The sequence below is a fragment of the Rhodnius prolixus genome, unplaced genomic scaffold, assembly GCF_049639745.1.
Source record: "Rhodnius prolixus isolate KJV_2025 unplaced genomic scaffold, Rpr scaffold_4, whole genome shotgun sequence".
NCBI classification, from domain to species: domain Eukaryota; kingdom Metazoa; phylum Arthropoda; class Insecta; order Hemiptera; family Reduviidae; genus Rhodnius; species Rhodnius prolixus.
The window spans coordinates 8479761-8501207 of record NW_027411614.1 but is presented as its reverse complement, the minus strand read 5'-3'; the positions used below and the strand labels follow the sequence as shown (position 1 = coordinate 8501207).

Sequence of the window (21447 nt, the reverse complement as noted above, 5' to 3'; positions counted from 1 at the left end):
CTTTATATCTCCTACATTTATAGATCTGGCACAAAATAACTATAGTTAATAATTGAGAAAAACAAAGTGTACAAGAGAACAAAATTCCATACCAATACGTGGTTCACAGTGGGAGATATAGAACGGCCATAATTTTACAGAATTTCATGACCCAAAAAATGTTCAACCCTTTATACCTTCTACATTTATAGATCAGTGCACAAAATAACTATAGTTAATAATTAAGAAAAACAAAGTGTACAAGAGAACAAAATTCCATTCCAATACGTGGTTCACAGTGGGAGATATACAACGGCCATAATTTTGCAGAATTTCATGACCCAAAAAATTTTCAACCCTTTATATCTCCTACATTTATAGATCTGGGCACAAAATAACTATAGTTAATAATTGAGAAAAACAAAGTGTACAAGAGAACAAAATTCCATACCAATACGTGGTTCACAGTGGGAGATATAGAACGGCCATAATTTTACAGAATTTCATGACCCAAAAAATTTTCAACCCTTTATATCTCCTACATTTATAGATCAGTGCACAAAATAACTATAGTTAATAATTGAGAAAAACAAAGTGTACAAGAGAACAAAATTCCATACCAATACGTGGTTCACAGTGGGAGATATACAACGGCCATAATTTTGCAGAATTTCATGACCCAAAAAATTTTCAACCATTTATATCTCCTACATTTATAGATCTGGGCACAAAATAACTATAGTTAATAATTGAGAAAAACAAAGTGTACAAGAGAACAAAATTCCATACCAATACGTGGTTCACAGTGGGAGATATAGAACGGCCATAATTTTACAGAATTTCATGACCCAAAAAAATTTCAACCCTTTATATCTCCTACATTTATAGATCAGTGCACAAAATAACTATAGTTAATAATTGAGAAAAACAAAGTGTACAAGAGAACAAAATTCCATACCAATACGTGGTTCACCATGGGAGATATAAAACGGCCATAATTTTACAGAATTTCATGACCCAAAAAATTTTCAACCCTTTATATCTCCTACATTTATAGATCTGTGCACTAAATAACTATAGTTTACAATTGAGAAAAACAAAGTGTACAAGAGAACAAAATTCCATACCAATACGTGGTTCACAGTGGGAGATATAGAACTACCATAATTTTACAGAATTTCATGACCCAAAAAATTTTCAACCCTTTATATCTTCTACATTTATAGATCTGTGCACAAAATAACTATAGTTTATAATTGAGAAAAACAATGTGTACAAGAGAACAAAATTTCATATCAATACGTGCCTCACAATAGGAGATATAGAACGGCCATAATTTTACAGAATTTCATGACCCAAAAAATTTTCAACCCTTTATATCTTCTACATTTATAGATCTGTGCACAAAATAACTATAGTTAATAATTGAGAAAAACAAAGTGTACAAGAGAACAAAATTCCATACCAATACGTGGTTCACAGTGGGAGATATAGAACGGCCATAATTTTACAGAATTTCATGACCCAAAAAATTTTCAACCCTTTATATCTCCTACATTTATAGATCAGTGCACAAAATAACTATAGTTCATAATTGAGAAAAACAAAGTGTACAAGAGAACAAAATTCCATACCAATACGTGGTTCACGGTGGGAGATATAGAACGGCCATAATTTTACAGAATTTCATGACCCAAAAAATTTTCAACCCTTTATATCTTCTACCTTTTTAGATCTGTGAACAAAATAACTATAGTTAATAATTGAGAAAAACAAAGTGTACAAGAGAACAAAATTCCATACCAATACGTGGTTCACAGTGGGAGATATAGAACTACCATAATTTTTCAGAATTTCATGACCCAAAAAATTTTCAACCCTTTATATCTTCTACATTTATAGATCTGTGCACAAAATAACTATAGTTAATAATTGAGAAAAACAAAGTGTACAAGAGAACAAAATTCCATACCAATACGTGGTTCACAGTGGGAGATATAGAACGGCCATAATTTTACAGAATTTCATGACCCAAAAAATTTTCAACCCTTTATATCTCCTACATTTATAGATCAGTGCACAAAATAACTATAGTTCATAATTGAGAAAAACAAAGTGTACAAGAGAACAAAATTCCATACCAATACGTGGTTCACGGTGGGAGATATAGAACGGCCATAATTTTACAGAATTTCATGACCCAAAAAATTTTCAACCCTTTATATCTTCTACCTTTTTAGATCTGTGAACAAAATAACTATAGTTAATAATTGAGAAAAACAAAGTGTACAAGAGAACAAAATTCCATACCAATACGTGGTTCACAGTGGGAGATATAGAACTACCATAATTTTTCAGAATTTCATGACCCAAAAAATTTTCAACCCTTTATATCTTCTACATTTATAGATCTTTGCACAAAATAACTATAGTTAATAATTGAGAAAAACAAAGTGTACAAGAGAACAAAATTCCATACCAATACGTGGTTCACAGTGGGAGATATAGAACGACCATAATTTTACAGAATTTCATGACCCAAAAAATTTTCAACCCTTTATATCTTCTACATTTATAGATCTGTGCACAAAATAACTATAGTTTATAATTGAGAAAAACAAAGTGTACAAGATAAAAAAATTCCATACCAATACGTGGTTCACAGTGGGAGATATAGAACGGCCATAATTTTACAGAATTTCATGACCCAAAAAATTTTCAACCCTTTATATCTTCTACATTTATAGATCTGTGCACAAAATAACTATAGTTTATAATTGAGAAAAACAAAGTGTAGAAGAGAAAAAAATTCCATACCAATACGTGGTTCGCAGTGGGAGATATAGAACGGCCATAATTTTACAGAATTTCATGACCCAAAAAATTTTCAACCCTTTATATCTTCTTTATTTATAGATCTGTGCACAAAATAACTATAGTTTATAATTGAGAAAAACAATGTGTACAAGAGAACAAAATTTCATACCAATACGTGCCCCACAATAGGAGATATAGAACGGCCATAATTTTACAGAATTTCATGACCCAAAAAATTTTCAACCCTTTATATCTTCTACATTTATAGATCTGTGCACTAAATAACTATAGTTTATAATTGAGAAAAACAATGTGTACAAGAGAACAAAATTTCATACCAATACGTGCCTCACAATAGGAGATATAGAACGGCCATAATTTTACAGAATTTCATGACCCAAAAAATTTTCAACCCTTCATATCTTCTACATTTATAGATTTGTGCACAAAATAACTATAGTTTATAATTGAGAAAAACAAAGTGTACAAGAGAACAAAATTTCATACCAATACGTGCCTCACAATAGGAGATATAGAACGACCATAATTTTACAGAATTTCATGACCCAAAAAATTTTCAACCCTTTATATCTTCTACATTTATAGATCTGTGCACAAAATAACTATAGTTTATAATTGAGAAAAACAAAGTGTACAAGAGAAAAAAATTCCATACCAATACGTGGTTCACAGTGGGAGATATAGAACGGCCATAATTTTACAGAATTTCATGACCCAAAAATTTTTCAACCCTTTATATCTCCTACACTTATAGATCTGTGCACAAAATAACTATAGTTTATAATTGAGAAAAACAAAGTGTACAAGATAAAAAAATTCCATACCAATACGTGGTTCACAGTGGGAGATATAGAACGGCCATAATTTTACAGAATTTCATGACCCAAAAATTTTCAACCCTTTATATCTTCTACATTTATAGATCTGTGCACAAAATAACTATAGTTTATAATTGAGAAAAACAAAGTGTACAAGAGAACAAAATTTCATACCAATACGTGCCTCACAATAGGAGATATAGAACGGCCATAATTTTACAGAATTTCATGACCCAAAAAATTTTCAACCCTTTATATTTTCTACATTTATAGATCTGTGCACAAAATAACTATAGTTTATAATTGAGAAAAACAATGTGTACAAGAGAACAAAATTTCATACCAATACGTGCCTCACAATAGGAGATATAGAACGGCCATAATTTTACAGAATTTCATGACCCAAAAAATTTTCAACCCTTTATATCTTCTACATTTATAGATCTGTGCACTAAATAACTATAGTTTATAATTGAGAAAAACAATGTGTACAAGAGAACAAAATTTCATACCAATACGTGCCTCACAATAGGAGATATAGAACGGCCATAATTTTACAGAATTTCATGACCCAAAAAATTTTCAACCCTTTATATCTTCTACATTTATAGATCTGTGCACAAAATAACTATAGTTTATAATTGAGAAAAACAAAGTGTACAAGAGAACAAAATTTCATACCAATACGTGCCTCACAATAGGAGATATAGAACGACCATAATTTTACAGAATTTCATGACCCAAAAAATTTTCAACCCTTTATATCTTCTACATTTATAGATCTGTGCACAAAATAACTATAGTTTATAATTGAGAAAAACAAAGTGTACAAGAGAACAAAATTTCATACCAATACGTGCCTCACAATAGGAGATATAGAACGACCATAATTTTACAGAATTTCATGACCCAAAAAATTTTCAACCCTTTATATCTTCTACATTTATAGATCTGTGCACAAAATAACTATAGTTTATAATTGAGAAAAACAAAGTGTACAAGATAAAAAAATTCCATACCAATACGTGGTTCACAGTGGGAGATATAGAACGGCCATAATTTTACAGAATTTCATGACCCAAAAAATTTTCAACCCTTTATATCTTCTACATTTATAGATCTGTGCACAAAATAACTATAGTTTATAATTGAGAAAAACAAAGTGTACAAGAGAACAAAATTTCACACCAATACGTGCCTCACAATAGGAGATATAGAACGGCCATAATTTTACAGAATTTCATGACCCAAAAAAATTTCAACCCTTTATATCTTCTACATTTATAGATCTGTGCACAAAATAACTATAGTTTATAATTGAGAAAAACAAAGTGTACAAGAGAAAAAAATTCCATACCAATACGTGGTTCACAGTGGGAGATATAGAACGGCCATAATTTTACAGAATTTCATGACCCAAAAAATTTTCAACCCTTTATATCTCCTACACTTATAGATCTGTGCACAAAATAACTATAGTTTATAATTGAGAAAAACAAAGTGTAAAAGAGAAAAAAATTCCATACCAATATGTGGTTCACAGTGGGAGATATAGAACGGCCTAATTTTACAGAATTTCATGACCCAAAAATTTTCAACTGTTTATTCAGTGGTTCTTAACCTTTTCATAGACGCGGAACACAATTGTATGTATATATTTTTTTCGCGGAACACTAACATTAAATAATTTGAATTTCGGTATTTAGCAAGAACTTAAAATTAAATTCAAATTAAAAAAAAAGGAACAATTTTTTGTTTTCGTATCTTTCCTATGTTTCTAAATTTCAATACATTTAAAATTGAAATTTCGCCGAACACTTGGACCATATTCGCGAAACACCGGTTAAGAACCACTGCCTTAAGGAGAGGAGACTAGTAATTCTTCCTTTCTAATTTCCTTCACCCAACTTTCCTTTCGTTTTACAGTTTACTGTGATAACTGGTTTCACAATTTTCTGTGATGTAGGCATTCTTGGTTAGTTGGATGCCACGGCTTTGCGTGGCCCAGAGGTCAGCCTCTTCATTTCCTGCTATGCCCCAATGCCTTGGGATCCATTATAATTTCTAATTTTTAGATTTGTGTAAGAAAACTATGAAGGTGTTCTGTTGCTTCCCTATATTCCTCGGTTTAGGGCACTAGCTTCTAACATCTGCTATGATAGAAGTCTTTATACTACAAGAAGTGCCACACAAGTTAGATCAATATAGACCCAAGTTGGGTCCATTGTTAGATCTTGGAAGCAGCTTCTTTAATGCATAAATTTCCTCATAAAAAAAATTAATTGCTTTGACTCACGATAGATTCTTCAATATATTCTTCTAGAGGGTGAAATCATTTCGCTTCCTAGGGGGATTTCTGTCAACAGCTATATTACATAGCTGATTTGAGCAAATCGTGTGATCTGGTTAGACGAGTCACAATTTTTGTCAAAAGCTAATCCACTCCTAATTTGGACCAATGGAATACAAATCTAAGAAAGTGCAAAATAGTCTAGCTTCAACCGACTTCAAACTCTAAAGCTCTAAAATCCTAAGAACAACAGATCCCATTTACCCAATACACTTTGACCTGAATATAACTCTTTTTCTCTTTAATAGCCCAACCTTATCGAATATACTGCACTCAGATGTAGACAATAACCCTCAGATTCACAACATGTCCACCAGGACATTTTCCTCCATCCTGCACGCGGCGATGCCCACACAACCATCCCAACACGTACCGCCGATACGGTATGATAGCCCTGACAGCTGAGAGAGATGACAGTATAAGTTTACCATTGTGGCAACCTAACGGCTTCCAGAACTGCAGGGTTGTCGCTCATTCCACCAATCCCTCTGAGCAATTGCTCCATCCCTTGTCTCCTTCACCTCCTTTGTGTTTAAAGTCGCAAAATAAACAAACGAGTAAAAAAAAACTTCAATATGGAGCCAAACATTTCCTCAAAAACTCATAAGCCTTCAAAACCAGCTCTCTCAACACATTATGTATATCGTAGAGCACCCTCGGGCGGAACATTCATAACTAACCTCAGTAGGCTAAAAAATATTTCAACTCTTTTTTTGTATGCCACCAGTATCCATACAAGGCAAATAGAGGAGGACCATGGTTGCATGACAAACACCATAAATTTAATAATGGTGTCAGCCGGTTTTATGTTTACTTTTTTTGCTGAGCTTGAAAAAAAATAAATTAGGTCACAGCTGTTCAGTTTCAGCTAAACTTTTCTGTAACTGAATTTAAATAACCAAAACTACACTGCATGAGTGGGTTATATCTGCTGGAATGCTTGAGATGGCTTTCTAAAATGTTGCTGAACATCTGTAGTTCTTTAAACCAGAAAAAGTTTGTTTTTAATGTTTAGTTAACTTATTAATTTTAAAAATGCTCTAAGGGCATCATGTTGTCAAATATTTGTGATTGTGTGACATCCTAAAAACAGAAAAAGAAATAAAAGAAAAATTATACCAGTGTTCTGCACAGTCGGTCTTTTACGTAATCGGCATGATATTAGTGTGTTGGACCCTTTCGGGTTAGACATACCCATTTAGTTCATTCAACAGCTTTTCAAGAGAATATCGGAAATATTTCCAAAGCAGAAAAGATATGATCCTTAATGAGTTAATGAACAGAATCCCCTAACCTGTACACTATATTAAGGGTGAAGCAATTTCAATATTTAAGTATAACAATATTATTTCTTGTAGAAAAACTGCTTGGATTTGAAGAGCAATGTAACAACACTTTATTTATATCAAGTTAAATTAAAAATCATAGTACACCTTGTGTTGTTGTTTCTTCACGTCAGCAATTTCGGTTTAGAATGAACGTATACATTTTCTAAGTATAAATTATTATTTATTCAGATCTTTTAAGAGATTTAACTTGATTTTACTTTTTAAAACTTTAGTTCAGTCCAATTGTGGACACGTTAAAAATCTTTTGCCACAGATGTCTCAAAAGAAAGTCAAATTGGTTTTCCCTGACATTAGCTTCGTTGGATACTTTTTGTCTATAAATTAAACATACAGCAGCTACAAAAATCAATTCGCCTAGTTAGTTGTTCTTTGTCTGTTCAAGGTTACAACTTTCATATTTAACTTATTTTTCACGAAAGAATCATTTTCCCGCAACATAAACGACTAATGAAAACATTTATGCATAAAAAGAAAATAGAAAGAAAAGAAAACAGCTCCAAAGGAGTGTAAACGCGGTTCCTTTTTAGATTGTTCAGATGGCTATAAGAAGTAAGACAAGTTAAAGTAGAGCTGGCCAAGAAGGAAATAGCTTCAAAAGAAATAAAAGATATTATCTACTCTTCTTCGCCCTCCATATGACTATTATGGAAATTAGTAAGTTTTCCAGCAGCAGCTGTCGCTGGAAGGTACGGGAGCGAAACTATATTAAATGTTTAACTGTGTTCCTAGATTTAAAGTAAGAAAAAATAACTTGCTAAAGTAGGATCATAAGTTATGACACTCCTATACTTTTATGTTCATATTTTTGGGAGGGGTCGGGAGTTAGACAGGTAAATGGTGGAGGGGATGTCCGCACTCGTTTTTGGAATCTCTTTAATAAGATGTTGGAACTGACTTACTCTTTGCTTTTGTTTCTTAAACTCATTCCGCCTCTTTTAAATAAGAAGAAAGAGAAAAAAAGGCGGGAATATAAGAAAATAAAACTGTATCATCTACCGCCCTCAGCATCTTTAAACTTCTCAAGGGAGAGAGAAGATATACTTCATTTTTAGTTCAAGAAACCCTCCAGTCGCTCCCATGGATGGAAGATTGTGCCATTGAGCCAGTGAATGGGGAAAAAAGGAATAAGAAGTAGGGTTTTGAAACAAAAGTTTGTCTGGTCGTCCTTTTTTTTACTTCTATCTCGCGTTAACACTTTTCTAAGCAGATGAAGAAAGGCTGGAAAACTAGGTAGAACAAAGGAAAAGGAGAAATAAGATGTATATCCACACTTTAGAAGACATCCCTTCCAGCAAGAATTTAGAAAGTCCGAGGAAATAAAAAGAAAAAAGAATAGGAAAAAGACCCTCCGCAGAGGTCATATTTATTTGACAACTTTTCCACTTGCTCTCCTTATTGCCGCTCACAGTACACTTCTTAATCTTAAATCATTACAATGAAAAGAAAAAACGCGCGAGTGAAATGTCACCCTTTTCTTTTTTTGAGAAAATGTACCATTTTTTTCCGCCCTCCCAACTTCAGGGACAAAATTATCACTTAACTACATTGAAAAACTTTTACTTTTCATTTTTAATCAAAATTTTCCAGCTTAACATTAATACATGTAGGGGAAACTCTCTGCGTTTCTCCATTCACCCTCCATAGGGGAAATGGACCATAGATATTCAGATTTTGGCGACGCTGCATGTACTCCAGTACAAGAACAATACTTTTAATGCTATCCCAAACACACGAACAAAAAATACACCTAACATCTGCAGATGTGTGCACATTTTGTGGTAAATGTACCCTCAGACATACTCTAACTAACCTTCAACAGTAGATGACTAGATTCTATAAACAATTACTGGGGCAGCTGGGTCTCTCCCGACAGGACAGAGTGCTTACAACAATAAATACCAAGGAAGGGACTAGGTTATGTAGTTGGTGCATTGGACACTCTGTGGGTAATCTCGGGTTCGAGTTCCTTGACCTTTCTTAAGTATTTGCTCTTCTTGGGAGCAACTTCAGCGCTTTGAAAAAAAGAGACTCCGGTACTGGGCAACCTCATAATTATACTAACGAGAATAGATATTACGTATTGGGAGTTAGTAAAATAAAAACGAGTAATCCGTTGATGTGTTTATATAATCGCAATGAAAAAATAGTTTTTCACATTTTTAGCATTTTTGGCATTTTTTGTTGAAACATTTGTAATTTTTGCCATGAATTGTCAAGCCGATAGAATCGTAAAACATGTTGAAACACCACTTTATTGGCTCCAAGCATGCAGAAATCAAAGAGCCAACTTGAGTTGAACAATGGACTTCCACCTTATAGTAATCTCTTTAATGTATAAAAACTTAGTTTAGTACATTTTAAAGAATTCACAAAAGCATATCTGTAGAGTAGGAAGCCATCTTTTTGGCTGACTTTGAACAAAACCGCAGATTCCTTGGCATAAACTTAACCAAGTGATTACAAATTTTTAATGGATAAAATTTTAAGAAAGACGGGAAAAATCTTGTTGAATTCTAAAAGGAATTATCCGAAAAATCCTTGGTTTAGGGAAGAAGGAAGAAAAAGAGAAGGAGAAAGAACAAGGGATTGTGAAGCAGATGCAAATGAATAAGATAAGGCTGAACAGATTGAGTTTTAGGATGTTAGAACGGAAGCAGATGACTGCCTAAGAAGACTTTGGTAGGAGGATTGGGTACAGCGATCAAGTTTAGTGGGTCCAGGAATCCAGTTGGTACAATGTGTTGCCAGGGACACAAGAAATCTCCTGCAAGTTCGCTTCAGGAGAGCAACAATATGGCAACCCATCAAGCGCTTCAAAAAATAGAATAATAATAAAATTAAAACAGAGAAAACACAATAAATAAAAGATTGGAAAAAGAATTACCAATTTCTTCTTACATCAACAATTTTCTCAATGAAAATATAATGAAAATTCTTTTCTTCCCGCAAAAAGGTTTAACAAAATATTTAGGTATTCATGAGAAAAATGCCAGTGTACAGTTTCCTCCTCATGGCACCATCGCCTCGCTAATACACATACCGCAAGGGGAGGATCGCTCTTCGCCGCCAGTGTGACCGCAAGAAGGAACTCTGAGCCTTGATTCGCAATTACACGCGATAATACCATTTCTTCGCCCAAACTAACCAACCACCTTCCCTCTCCCCACTATAACAATATATCATTTTATACCGCCCTCAACCCCTTCTGCGCCTCCGTCCTGTAATAACTCTGCCTCCGTGGTTACAATAAGAAAGCCGACGGTATCTCTACACTGTGCTACATAAAATGACTTACATCCCTTAGACTTCGGTTTTACCCTGGCGTAGCTGCCAGTTCGTTCGCAGGCCTTAAGTCCTTGTATACATAAAGGCAAGAAAAATGATCTGTGGATGACAAAAAAAAATGACAAAGACTTTTCCTCGTTCGATTTTAATCAAATTATCATTTATTTAATCATATATATCTATGTATTATAAAACCATTATTGAATCAAAAAGTTTTGTTTAATAATTGATTAAAAAAACATAAATTTAAAATGAAATAATGAGCAATCAACTTCAAATAAGTAAATTCATTTAATTAAAAAATAATTACTTTTTAATTAACAAGAAACATTTCTTTTTAATTACTTCTAAATTGCTTACTTTACTTTCTCTTACTGTTTGGGGAAGGGGTTAGTACTTTTCTCTTTCTGGAGAAGCAAGGTGAAGGATTTGTTCACTTTCTCTTATATATACGATATATAGAAGGAAAAAAAGATTTCTCTTCTTAATATTTCTCTTATTACTGTAGTACTGATTAGACAAGTAACTTTTTTTAATGATAATTCAAAACAACAATGAAAACAAGATTCATAAGATCAGCAAGATTCTATAGTACGAGTACAATGCTTAGCAAATACCAAAAATTTCACAGTAATTTCTTCCTTTATCGTGATTTTCTTGTTCATAATCTTTCGCATAATTCTCTTCAAGAAAATCTTCCAAGAAGATCGAGGCGTCGTATAATAATTTATTTCTCCCTCATGCAGGAAGCAAAAAGAAAAGCTATTTGATCTGGTAGCATGTAAGACTTTTTAATAAATATATTAAAAATATATGCTAGCAGCCAACCAGACTTTTCCCAAAAACATTTGAATATAAAGTTTTGGCATTCATACACAAACACAGCCTTATAGTATAGTTTGTAGACGGCAATGGTGGGATGCAGAAAGAGTTGTTAAATATTCAAATGTTTTTGCCAAAATGGTTGGATGTTACAGAAGTAGTAGTGTTCCTCCCGATCAGGCACACCGAATGCAAACAAGGCAGTGGGTGTAAGGACGAGGAAGGACTCCACCTTTTCCAAAGTTGCGAGTGAATGAAAAGTAATATTTTCTCTGAGAGTGCCCTTGTTTCTCCGGGAAACTCCTGCTGTTCATGGTAATGTTTTGGAGGCTGGTCTAGCAGCTCGCTATTACACAATACCATTTTATAAGTAATACATTAATAGTATAATACTACTGTTTCACACAAGAGATGAACCATTTTATTTAAGGAATAAGTTGGGGAATTAAAGATTAATTTCTAATTTTACTCGGAGAATGTTCAGCTAGCAGTTTCTATTTATGAATAGAGTTGGCTTTATGCAAAATATTTTGCATAGTTTAATACTGTTACTGCATATTTCGTGAACACAAGCCCTTGGAAGAACTAGTTGTGTAATGAATAGTTTTCTAACTAGACTTCTAGACAGTCTGATATGAAACCTCACGTACTCCCATTTGCCCTGGAATTTTTAACATAGATAATTGGTGGCATGCCTGCTTTAAATTGGAATTAGTTTTACAAACTGCCAGTTAACTGAGCCAGAACCTCTATTTTATTTTATTGATTTTTACAACAGCATATACTCGTATATGTATATATATTAAAATAAAATATTTCTTGTTCCAATTCATGACATCGATTAAATCCAATTCAATCTTAAATTTTAAAATTGATCCTTGAAATTTAAAATAACGTGAGAATACAATTTCTGAATCAAAAGGAAGTTTAAGAACAGTTGAATAAGAGGTAAGAAGCTTGGGAGAATTGTTCATGGTTTTGAATTTTAAGAAATTGGAATCTTTTGGAATAGATTGAGCTCCAGACTTCAACCCCATTAATGTCCAAACTGATTGTAAAATTCGGTTATAGATCAATAGTTCTCAATCTCCTGTGGATGTTTAGTCAAGACAATCGGCTATTGGCTGCACAATTAAGAGAGTTTGGAGGCTAAATTTAAAGGGATATGTTTGTGCGTAAATAAAGATCTTCCTGAGGAGAAAAGTCCCCAAGTTGGCGAAGTGGTCACAGTTATTTGGAGCTTTTGACCACTTTTACAAGCAACAGGCAAAAATGTTTGGATAAAAGTAGCCAAGGAAAATAAAACTTAAACTCCTAAGTTAAGCAGTGAGGATAAGAAATTAATATATTTATAATATATTATGAGGAAACTACCTTAAATATTTTAAAATTTAACGAGCGAAAAAAATTATTTTAACACTCGCTATTAGTTGGTCACTCATTGCAAATTTTGATCAACATCATCCACACTTAAGAGAAAAACATTAATTAATTGGGGAAATATAAATATTTAAAGGTTTGTCGCCATATTTTATACGCACATTCTCAAAAAAGAACATCAATTTTTAATGATAAATTCGCGCATTTTTGAGGAAAAATTTAGTAAATTCAACAGGCATTAATTAAATATAACTTTCTAAGCATGCGCCGGGTAAAAAGAATTAACTGACTTAAAAGACTTAAGAAGGAGGAGTTAATGTCCCAAGAGACTTTTACACGGTTGGAATAAATGGAGTGGGTTTGGTACAAGGAGTTTGGGAGATAAGCCCAGCAGAAGCAAGGGTTAAGTCCCTAGACGATAAGGTATCCACCTTCATTTAATAATGCTAATTACAATAACATGAAAGAACCTAAAGAGGTTATTTCTTCAGGGTTCTCTTTGTTTGTTTGTTTTTTTTAATTTGGTTTTTATGTTATTTTACGTACTTAATACTTTAGTATCGTATTATTATATTTATTACTTTTACATAAATATGCGAATACTGGGTGTTCTTATCTGCGCTACCACCTTGGCAGAGAAGTTGTTTTTTAAGGTAGGGTTGTCAGTACCCAGAGAAGGGAAGGAGTTCTTTGTCAAGAGGTCTTCAACAGAGTTGGCAATCTAAATATTTTCATCTTCTTCTCAAAAAAAAATCTTGGCTTTTAATGGTCGTAAGATGGAATATAATTTACATAGGCTGAATTCAATTCCAATCATTGTCTTGGATCTCTATAATTGTTGAATAGGAAAATTTTCTAATAAAGAATATTTGCTATTAATTCGTCTCCGTCCACGAACATGACCATTCGTATGATCGGTATTAAAAGCTCGACTGGAAAAAATACAAGTTAATTTACTTTTACATTTTTTTTATGAACTACCAAATGTTTTCTATGGTAACTTGCTACATTTTGAGATCGTCTTCTGGTTTTAAAACATCAATAAAAAGGTCAGAGATCAAAGTTGAACTACATTTGAAAGTTTTATAAAATACAAAAAGAAACTGTATCCTAAAGCTAAATGAAGATAAAAATCTGCAGCCGACAAGTTCGTTGAAGCGTCGAGGCCTCGCTATCAACAAATCCTTCGAATTATGTGCTAGCCAACTCATAATGGGCCATCGTTGGGTGAACCTCATTCAATTCTTAAGATTAAAAAGCCACCATTTGAGTGCCATCGTCATGTGTGGTAATAAAGGAAACAAGACAGTTGTAATAAGTTGCGTTTGCGTAATGAAATCGCCTCCTATGGCCTGTGATCTACCAGAAGTCGCTTAGTGATCTTTTTGTCCATCGTTTCAGGTGTAAAGTAATTGCTTTTAAACACTACTAAAATAAATTGATCAAATAAAAGTAGTTGATAAAATAGAATAGCAACGAACTTCAATTTTCATTGTATGATATTAATATGAAGAAAAAAAAACACCTCATCTCTCTCTCAAATATCAAAAAGTTTTACTTACTTCAAAAACTATTTTAGAAATTATTAATGAATAATTCTAATTATATAATAATTAATTATTATTTGTTTCCTTGAACCAATAAAGAAAAACGGAACTTAAAACGGAACTTAAATAAACACGTTTTGAAAGACTCTACCCATGTGTTCTAAGTATACACTTATAATCTTAATTCCCAATAGAGCTGTTATACTGCCGGTAAAAACACACTGATCTTCACTTACTGAAATAGACTAGCTAGATGGACCATTTCCCGGCGATTCTCTCAGGGGTAAAGTAAGGCCATGGCTACATACTCCTAAACCTTTATACATGTAGTAGCCAAAAGCGAACTAAATTCGCACGGGAGCAACTTTTTCTAATTAATTCCTAGGCTTTCCACTACATAGAAAGCTCTAGAGTAGCCTTGGTAAGCCGGAATTATTAACATTAATTCTCCCAAAGTTTTATTTATTTAAATGAAAATAATATTTTGGGAAAAAGAATCTATTACACAATTAATTTTCACTACTATTTTCCAATTAAGGAAATAATAATAATAAAAATAAACAGAAACGAAAGTATGAGTTTATAGTGATAATGTACAGTAGTAAATTTAAAATTCAAAACTATGCATCGATGAATGCAGGCGGGGACATAGAAGGTCATTCGATTAAGGAGCTGTAGGTACTTGGTTAAACTTAGCTATAACACTCGGTAATAGTTTTGATCATATTGTTCGAATTTATTTGTTTAATAATGCTTAATATTTTTAGAGCAAGATTTACAATGTCGTAATATGTTTTATATGATGAGCATTCATCCAATTTTCCCCCTAAAGTACAGAATTGAGTGTTTTTTACATTTTAAGCTTATCTAGATATACAGTGAGATATCTAGGCAAATCTTTAACATAGATCACCGTCTCTGGACTCGAGAAAAAGCCACATTTAAGGAATAGGATGCTGTTAAGTTGATCTGGCACAGATATCGGGAGAAAAGCGAATTTAAACAAAATATGAAATAGTTGACAATATTTAGTTGGGTATTGTTCGCAGAAATTCGGTAAAGCAACTCCATTAATATACTTAAATTTCAAAACTATAGAACGTCTTAATATATTCAACATACAAGCTGTAAGGCTGTAATTAATTCTAATACCCACTTGAAAATGTTGAAGTCAACTTGTGTGAGATTTAAAAATAAAGTGATAAAGTACAAATCTTTTCTCTCGAGCAAATCTAATTTTGTATGGAAATCAACACATTTCAATTGGATGAATGGATTATTATCCATTTCAATGGATTATTATCAATCCGTTCGCTCCAAATTCTTAAAATCCTTTTGCTATGTATAGCGATAAAGGGCTGCAAAAGTGATTGGTTGCCACGAGTTTGTCTAAAGATAGCAAATCCGCAAACAAACTTCTTGTTTCCAGGTGGTTGAAATTTATCGAGCCGAAATATTTTTGGAAAAATATCTTTGACAAAACGTGTGGAATCACCTTAATATTGATGAAAACCTTCTTGCATAATGTCCTTTGAATTGTGGAAAAGTGAAAAAATGCCTTCGAAGACGGATTAATTATTTTATTCTTAATTTTTTTTTATAGAAGCTTAAGAATGGCAAAGACTTAGTGAAATGTAATAATGAGGATTGAAAACACTATTTCGACTTTCATCCAACGCAATTTTTTTCCAGCTTATCCAAACACCATAATCCTTAGGATTTTGGGATATTGCATTTTGCCTCTTATCAAATTGCTTTAATACAAGTAATGCTACTTATTCAGCTGAGGATCAAAGTCCATTACCAAATTAGGTGTCGTAGGCGGTGGCTAAAATAAATATTTTACCATTAACATGCTTTCTAACGAATATTTACAGTAGTTACACGCAGGCTTCGAAATAAGAGACTTCTCTCGTACAAGACTACGTATATAATACGTCACCCCAACCCCTCCACCATTATGCCCGTGTATAATTATGTTAAAAATAAATTAAGGTGAAAAATACCAAATTATTACGGGAATAAATAGCATGACCCTTTTTTAAATAAACCATAAGATCAAAAAATTTTAAAAATTATAATTTTAGGCCTAAGGTCACGCTTTGAATACGAACTTAACGTCCCAATCTACTTTTCTCAAAATAATCGCAGCTCTAAGTCCTAATCATGGCCCCTTTCTCATAATATATTTTAAATTTTGAATAAAAATTTACCAATATTAATTTTTTTGTCAATGCATGTGATTGAATAAATTTAAAATGTTGCCTTGACATATACAATTTTGCCTCAACTTTACAATATGAGGCTTTATTCTTCTAATTATAATAATTTTTTTCCATTGCACTATTTAATAATAGTTTCATTATTAATAGTTTTATTTTAGTCTGTACTTAATCTACTATATAATCGAAAACTTTAACAAAAAAAATTCGAGAATTTACAAGCAAGGATAAATGATATACTTGGAACAATAGAAAAAATTGTAAATTGATAAGAAATAAAAAATAATTAGAAAATGTAACTAATAAATCGAAACAACATAAAGAAAATACGATTTTTTTTTGTATAGATGATTGAATTTTCCGACCAGTTTAATTAAGCTAATGACAGATCATTAATTAATTAGGACTGCATTAGATGTGCAATATCTGCTAACGGTGGAGGCAGCCTCCTATTATCTCCATTCGATTTATAACTTACAATATGAACTGTAATTGTTGCAAATCTGGTGGCTGTGTTTAAAGTTTCTCTTTCGATTTTCGTGAACGAGAAATTTTAATTTAAAAAGAACTCAATTTTAGAGAATAAAATAAATATGATTTAAAAACTAAGGATACTTTTATTAGAAATATAAAATTATATTACATATATGTATATATAAAATACATATTTACAGTTCACAATTATACAGCAGAAATATAAACAGAAATAAAAAAAATATATATATATATATATAGCTAGTGCTAAGCGGCAAAACTTACCAAAAACTTTAGAAGTAGACGATCACCAACAATAAAGAAACAACTCTGAAAATGCACTGGGTCATCAGCTATTTGAAAGTCAACACTCACATTTTATTCACTGAGACACCAAAATACAAAAACCATAAAAAGAAACTAGAGATCAAAATAAAGATAAAACAATTGGAGAACTGTAAAAATTAAAAATGTATTTTATTGTGTGATTTTTGGAAGATTTTATTAATTTTTGCGTGGGTTTATTTAATGGTTTATTGAGTCAAATTTAAAGAACTCTTTTTATAGTTATGTTGCGCCAGTGCATTAAAAAGAAACAAAAGTTTAACAATATTCAAATGAAATTTTAGTGTTAAAATACAAAGATCAACTTTTAAATAAAAGTTACAAAAAAAAAAACTTAAAAATAGAAATTACAAAAAAAAATATGGATAAATTAATAAATAAAAACAACAGAAAATTAAAATAAAAAAAATTAATTATTAAATTTTAAACTTTTTGGACAACCGGGTCCGGACGGGTGGGAAGGCCGCTTTTGGTCACAAAAACAACGGCTGCGAACGATGACACGGCTTTGTAACGCGGGGTTCGGGGCTCCGTGTAGAACTGTCACACCCGGGCAGACTGTCGGCTAGACTCGGTCTTGCTCGGCCGGGTTCGTTGCACCCCCGGGTTCCATCTTCTCTCTGACCAACACCCCTTTCCAAATGTGAAAAAAGGGGCAAAAAAAAAAGAAAAAGAATGAAAGAAAAAATAGAATCCACTTGCCAACCACTTTAAGCCTCCTCAAAACACACACAGCAGGCACAAAATCCTGATACCCTAGAAACTGGAATCTACTCCCACTTGAACCAGCCACCACCTCTTCAGAAGAGAATCTACAGATCTAACGGGGTAGGTGTTGTGGCTCTTTTTACTTTGTTTGTGCCCTTTCCAGTTTTCTAATTCGCATTTCAGTGCATATTCTCGCCATAGTAACCTGTAAATTTACCCTTCAAGAATAATTTGAATTTTAGACAGAAATCTTTATTAATTATAGTAAAACAATTCTGATTATATTTTGGACAAAGCTACGTAGTTATATCAATACATAGTGCACAAGAGTATCAATTTTGCGAGTCAACATTTGCTGCCGGCCTCATACTATCTCACCGAACAGTAACAGGAGCTGTAAGGAGCTCGTAAGAAGAAAAAAATCTAAAGGCCAGCAACTGGATTTGAACCAGTGATCTCCGCGTTGGAATCCAGTACTCGCTAACCACTCAGCCAACCTCTTCCATCTTAAACATTATTGTTTGCGTACTTTATAACTTTCTTGTAGCGATAATTAACTTGACATATAGCTGATATTAAATGTAAAAACAAATTAAGAAGAGGTAACGTTTAATATCAGGAACTACTCCAAAAACTACTTTATTCAAAGGAAAAAAACCTGTTTATTAGAGGGTGTATGCCATAGAGGGTTAATAACTCAAAATAACTATTAACCCCCCCACAAGTGCTACATTTCTAACTGGTCTGTATACTCGTACTATTTAATTAGTTGATTCTAAAGAGCTTTTAACTCAACGTAAAGAGCAAAAAGCTCTTCTGAATACTTTCGTGCTATCATAAGAACGAAATCTATTGAAACGTGATTATTACAACGTAAAAAGCTATATCGGTGATAACTGAAGAAATTAAAGCAAAATTTACAAGATGTCGTGAACATTAAAGAATTTATTAATTGTGGAATCTTTATGTGATATGTTATTAGCATATTTCAAAAACTAGAAATTACAGAATACTCGAAGTTTTAATACTACTTTGATTACAATACTATCGTATTTGATAGTAAGATATTTTCCAAATTCTTCAACTAAAAATACGTTTACTCAGTCGATTTTCTGTAAAAAAAAATTTAAAGTAAATTGAACTGCAAATATAATTTGCAATGAGGCAAGTAGTATATATTTCTGTTTATTGATTGAACTTCAAAATAAAATCAACAAATCTATTCTATTTTAGGACGAATATTTCAATAAGAAAACTCATTTCTTGTCTCAACTAGCTTAAAGTAAAAATAAACAATGCGTGAGATTTTCTATGCAAAGTAGGAGTAAGAAAATATATATGTTTGCAGGGAGAGGATGGCACATCCGTTACCATCCGGGTCTATAAAATTTCTTGATCATCGCAGTAAACTCCTTGGGCATGAGTTTGTATACATGTGCGAGTATATAGCGAATGAGTAGGATGGTTTGAGGTAGTGATGTTGCAAGCAATATCATTGGTACCCAACCTGCATTGCCTTTCCTACATTCCTCTCCCAAATAGGTATGGGATACATCCTCCCTCCCTCCCTCTTTCTCTCTCTCTCTCTCTCTCTCGCAAAACATCTCTCTTCGTCCTTCTTCAACCTTAACTTTTGGACCCGCAATATTTATCACTCCTGTAAGCCACTATTCATCGCTAGAGTGTGGTTACCACCTTTAGTTTCCCCCTTGCCTTCATCATAAATGGATTATCCGTTATAAATTTGACTTTTATTAAAACACCAATTCTGCCGACGTACATCCCCCCCACAGTAGCTGGAAACTCCAGGGCTGTTAACAAAATCCTACATTCTAGGCTCTCCTACTTTTAACCATAGTTTTCACCAATCAAACTCTGCTACAACAAAAAATTGATCAGCTATTAATAATCTTAGACTCAGATAGCACCTGGAAATGAGGAAAATATCTCATAAAAACTTAATTTGAAACACAAGATCTGTTATTAGTGAGGAAATTAATAAAATTACAATAATTTAATTGGTCAATTTCATAGCATCCTTCTTTTTTTTTTCTTCCAATCAGTGGAGAGATCCTGTAATCTGCAGATATTGTATCATCAGTTTTTACAAAGAAATATGCAGAGAAAGTTGCAATGGATTGGAACTGAAAAAAAAGAAATCATATTTTCTAAAACAAATGCTTAATTAATTCAGTTTCTGAAGATGGTTAAATGTAAATCAAGCAAAAAAACAACAACTACCATCATTGATACTGCAGTGTGGGAATTGGGTATCTAACCTTGTACTAAATAAAATTAAAATTATTGGCAATATAAAGTAAAACATTTTTACTTCTCCAGAAAGTTTAAAATAAATTTCCCTCAAAATTATTATTTAAAAACATCACCGTGGTTAGTGTCTCCAGCAATAAAGATATTTTTTATGAAAATACTTACATTTTCCAGAAAATCTAGGCTACCATTCATTTTGATTTTACTTACGGGTCCTTTTTTGCAAGGAACATGAGATCGATAGATCGATATAAGTTGATTATTAGACCCATTGTAGTGTACGAAGTGAGTGATGGATACTGGCCAGACAGTATAAAATTATATGAAGGATTTCGAGATGTCAACGACCACACCGAGGTCACAGATGGACTGAGACAGGGAGATTGATTGTCTTTCGTAGTTAACTTCGATAAGAGCCGTTCCAATAAATCGTAGAGGTTACAAGACACTAAGTCAGCACCAATGCGAATGATGTGGTCCTAAAAGCTCAAAGTAATAACAACAGTGTGTTGAGAATAAATACAAGATACACTGAAATTATTTTTTAACTAAAGCTACACATTTTGTAGTTGTAGTTATGGGACATTTAGGTACCCCAGTCCAACAACCAAAAAATGTAACCGTTAAACAAGGAACAGCACCTTAGAAGGTACGTCTAGCACCACTATCAGTTAATCTTTTCACTTAGTTACGTCTCGCCCTTAGCGGAGGAGCTCAATTATGTTGTGATGAAGTTGAAAGGGCCTCTGCACTCCACTAACCTTGACCAGATTAATAACAAGTGTTTCATAAGTAGCAGCAAGTTTCTGCAGCAAAGGATCACTATAAGGCAATGCTACATAAATTCTAGTAGTAGTAGTAGTAGTGTTTTATTTACTTCAAATAATACAAAGATTTAAATAAAAGTAAAAAAGAAATAACACTTTTCAGCATGGATAAAAATCCGTCTGCCGAGTTGCTACAACAAAATAATTCATCCTCGGTAGTATGTTACAGTAAAGTAATTTATAAACATAACCAAAAAATAATTAACCATTCATTGGAATTCCTCCATAATTA

General features: G+C 32.7%; 1 protein-coding gene across 2 annotated transcripts in view; it reads right to left on the bottom strand.

Annotated features, from left to right (window-relative positions):
* The window catches only part of Nlg2 (Neuroligin 2), a 512997-nt gene that overhangs the window by 469921 nt on the left and 21629 nt on the right, over positions 1-21447 (bottom strand). Inside the window, exon 1 of one of the 2 annotated variants that reach the window (XM_074131291.1) lies at positions 17350-18137. The exons of the other annotated variant lie outside the window; for it this stretch is intronic. The gene's annotated coding sequence lies outside the window, so the exon portion shown is untranslated. Of the gene's footprint in view, positions 1-17349; positions 18138-21447 lie in introns of those variants that run through there. 2 annotated transcript variants of the gene reach the window in all.